Raw genomic sequence first — 4,399 nt, forward strand, 5'->3', positions numbered from 1 at the left:
GAAAAAAGTCATGACCGTCAAAATTAATGGGGTGAATATTGGGTTTAATCTTGACAGGTTAGTTGAAGTTTTAGTTTAGTATTTGAATTAAATAAAAGGTAGTAGGTCAATTGGTTGAATTGGTCATGTGGACTAAGTATTTTGTGGTTTTTGATTGTTAGTTTTATTGCTATAAAACAGGAAAACGTGAGCCTATTCTTGTTTAGTCCTCTTAGCATGGGGGCTTAGAGAGGGGGGGGGGGGGGGGGGGGGAGCGGGGCAAAGTGAGCAGCTGCACAGGCCCAGTTTTTTTTATTATATATTTTTGTTTAAAAATAAAAAAATTATAATAAAGATAAGGGTCCTTCTTGTTCGTCCTGGTCCTTTAAGAATATTTCATTTTTCAAGACCGACCCTGCCTCTTAGGTTTTGTAGGCTATAAAAGCCTCTTGTTTCATGAATAGAAGTGCAACCATATTCCGTCATAATTGTATCTTTTCTTCTTTGTATTTCTCACGTATTAACCACATGTGTATACTGTTTTGGTCATTAGCGGAGCTTTATTAGGGCAAGGGGGGCTGTCCCCCATCCCTGATTTTTTTAGTTAGAAACAGTCCTTATAGTTTCATTTTATACATTTTTTGCCAAAAAATATAAAATTTTGGATGTGGCCCCCCTGCTCACCAATTTTTATACATATTATATTTTCGCTCCCCGAATCAAATGTTGAAGCTCCGCCCCTGGTTTTGGTGTTCAAGGAAAGGGCCTGATATCCAACAGAAACAATCTTTAGCCGTTGTTCTTGCCTGTGTTGTTGATTATGATGTCAGTTTCTTTCCTCTCCTTTGGTGTCTTGCTCTTCAACGTTAAACCTCTCATCTTCTAATTGATTAAGATGTCTTCGTTCCTTTTGGAAGTTGGATTAAGCATCCATTAGATGTACGCCTCTCCACTTCGGATGATCTTTGGGATCTCAATGCGAAAGGCAAATTTTGAGCATATATACAAAGTCCATGATAAACGAAACCTAGAAAACACAAACAATTATTCATAGTAATGTGAACTTTATTTAGTATTTAGTATTTCTTTATTAGCATGAAAAACATTGAAAAGCATACGTTTTAACCACTATTGTGTACATCTATGTAGTTGTCCCCGTTGATGAAAGAAAACAAAGTCTTGAACAAAGTTAAAGCGTTTTCACGGAAAGGTGGATACAAATGGAAGACATGTCCCTCTCCTTTGGCTTCAATTATATCAACTTGCCCATTCCATGCACTGTTCACCAGAACATCATGATAATACCATCCTCTATCCCTCAACAAATCTTTCTCAGCCACAGAAACAAGTACCCTTCGACACCCTAACTTCGAAAGATTCGGATCTTTTGCCGGGTTTATCAACAGATCATCAAAACTGCTTAACGATGGGTTCATCACTCGCCACAGTTTTTCCAAGATATTTATTTCCTTAACATCAGCATTCACCTCACCACCAATTAGAGTTTCTCCCCAGAAGTGTGGATCGATCAGGACAATCCCAGAAAGCTTCACTCGATCACCAAAAGCATCCAAGTCTTTTCCTAACCCAATCCTCATCCCCATTTGGTGAGCTATGTTTCCACCAGCACTTTCCCCACCAAAGAACAGACGTTCAAAATCAGCATAGTCATTAAGCCATGGCTCCGAACCGTTTCTATTTGCATGAGAAGCAACCCATTTGATGGCTTCCCAAGAATCATCATATTGAGTTGGATAGAGATGTTCGGGGGCTCTTCTGTAATCAACAGAAACGATGATGGTTTGTGCTTCCAAAGCAAGCCTGTTATGGAAGGGCTGGAACATAGTACTGAAGGCTGTTCCGAAAAGGAAACCACCACCGTGGAAATAAATAAGGACAGGGAGTTTATGCTCTTGGGAGATAATAGTTCCTGGCAAGTAGATCCTAGCGGAGAGGTCTGTTTCCGGTGAGATTTGGACATCTTTGGAGCGAACTCCGGTGGTGTAATCGGTTGATGGAGGGGTGATCTCTTCTCCGACTAGCCGTTCAATACGACCATTTTTATGGATAAGTATAAACGGGGAAAGGTCATGTTGTATCTCTTCAGGGTAAGATAAAGGCAATGGAGCGAAGGAGAATGACATACCTCGTTGAAAAGGAGAGAATATTCGGGTTTACCACCAAAAACAAGTTGTTTTAAAAAGCAGTGGATGCGTTGGTATTTATTTTCAATATTGGTGAGTTTACGAACCAGAAGAGTCATTTTAGAAAACAGTGGATGCGTTGAAATAGTTTCAATATTGGAGGCTTTTTCTAATTAGAAAGCAATACCTATTAGTCAAAGAAAGTAAAAAGGAGGGGCAGCAAAATTTCTAATAAATCATTACTGTTTTTTTTTTTAAACCGCGATTTATAAAAAAGCAACAGATAAAATTGAACAAACACAGGCCTATAAGGGACAGGCGGAGCAAAAAGAAAACAAAACAAGACTACATAGTTTTAAAAGGACAACAAAGAGAATCCGACCAAATAAATCTACCCAAATTGCCCCTAAAGTTCACCCAATTATAGACCTCAATAATGATGTGGTCCGCCGTATTCGTAGGGGTGATATGCCTTTTATTAAACACCATGTCACTTCTGGCTTTCCAGACAAACCAAAGGTAATCGTACACAATGGCAATCAAGATTCTTCTCTTCTTTGGACATCTACCCCAATTAGCCGCAAAACCCACCAGGTCTTTCACCGAATCAAAAGTCTGCCATGGAATATTACACCATTTTAACGTCCATTGAAGCACCTCAGTAGCGAACGAGCAGCCAATCAAAATGTGATATGTAGAGTCGAGTCCATTAGAGCAAAAGTTACAGGAGGTGGGAATGGAGACTCCTCTGAGAGAAAGGGCCACCGCAGAAAAAATGCGATCCATACATGCGCGCCAAGCAAAACCAGTTACTTTGCGGGGGACCTCATTAGTCCAGATGATCGGATTATCAACAGCACATGTGATTTTAGAATCGATAATACGTCTTAAATTATTGACATAAAAACTGCCATCAGTAGCCAAGGTAGAAGTCCACCTGTCGGGGGAATTAGAGACAGACCAGTTAAAGAAATAATATAGAAATTTGTCCCACTCCTCGATCTCACGTGGTCGTGGGTTCGAGTCCCACGGATGGCGCCAAATGATGGAACATCAACCTCCGGCGAGTCTTCTGGTCTTCTGCTGCGGCGGAGATCTGACATCACAATCATAGAGACGCGTTAGAGCCGCCCCAAGGACTGTGCCCCGGGAGCGGACTCCGACGGTCAAGTTAGATCAGCTAGAAGATCTGAGATGGTCCTCCATAGCTGGAGAGAACCATCTTGGTGCTAGCGATGGCTGACGGCGACGGGTGGCGGCTGAGCCACCCAGCCGGAGTATAGTGGCGGCTGAGCCATGGGGAAGTCTAGTAGTGGTAGCACCACTTGGGGGAGAGTCCAGGGAAAGGGTGCCTCTCCATGGAGGAGGTACTATTCATTATATAGGGGACAATTAGGTCAGGCCTTGGGCCAGCCTAATTCAGGCCCAACTAGCAAGGAGCTGGGCAAGGCCGCTCAGAGGCGCCGGGCGGGGTTGGCGGGCGCGCACCAGGAGAGGATGGCAAGGGAGTGCCAGGCAAGGGAGCGCCTGGCCGAGCTGGCAGGAGAGTCCCCAGCAGGGCTGGCGAGGGAGTCCCCAGCAAGGCTAGCAAGGGAGCGCCAGGTAGGGCTGGCAAGGGAATGCCAGGCAGGGTTGGCAGGAGCGCGCCAGGCCAGGCTGGCGCGCTAGAGCAGTCTAGGCCACGCCAGTGGACCATATCTCATCACAGCCATTTACAGAAATTCTCTCAGAAACAAAACAAGATTTTTTTCACATCAAGGGCCAACGGGTGAGGGAATTTAGAGGCAAGAGGTTAATCTCCCAGCCAATAGTCATGCCAAAAGAGTGTTAGTACCAGAGCCCACCGAACACTTGAGAATCTTCAAAGGATTGATGCCTAGAGCTTCAACATCTTGCATAATTTTACCAATATTATACCAAACGCCTGGAAAAGACTTATTAGAAAGATTAGATAGCGGTTTCGAAAAGGAGTTATGAATAGCGCAAATAGCCCGACTCCAAAGTGTTGTGCTATCTGACTTTATTCTCCAGAACCATTTGAAGAGTAAAGCAATATTGATACTCCTCATAGAACCAACACCGAGGCCACCGCACTCTTTACTAGCTAGGACAATATCCCATTTTACCCATTGAATTTTGTTTCTTTCCTCACATCCTCCCCAAAGAAAATGACGTCTAATTTTTTTAATGTTCTCCAAGATGGAAGCCGGAGCTTTGAACAAAGAAAAGTAATATAGGGGCATGCTCCCAAGGACTGATTTGACTAAAATTAATCT

The 4,399-nt window shown here is 43.2% G+C and overlaps 1 pseudogene across 1 annotated transcript; it reads right to left on the reverse strand.

Moving 5' to 3' along the window:
- Positions 1 to 519: 519 nt before the first annotated feature.
- LOC145101037 (putative carboxylesterase 13 pseudogene) lies at positions 520 to 2,201 on the reverse strand (annotated as a pseudogene). The gene is made up of 2 exons (XR_013705436.1): positions 1,098 to 2,201; positions 520 to 1,006 (listed from the first exon to the last, which is right to left on the reverse strand). The product of XR_013705436.1 is annotated as a putative carboxylesterase 13 pseudogene (transcript).
- Between the last annotated feature and the right edge of the window lie 2,198 nt (positions 2,202 to 4,399).

Source organism: Lactuca serriola, chromosome 1, assembly GCF_051521515.1.
Source record: "Lactuca serriola cultivar US96UC23 chromosome 1, Lser_US96UC23_V15, whole genome shotgun sequence".
In the NCBI taxonomy this organism is placed as follows: Eukaryota; Viridiplantae; Streptophyta; class Magnoliopsida; order Asterales; family Asteraceae; genus Lactuca; species Lactuca serriola.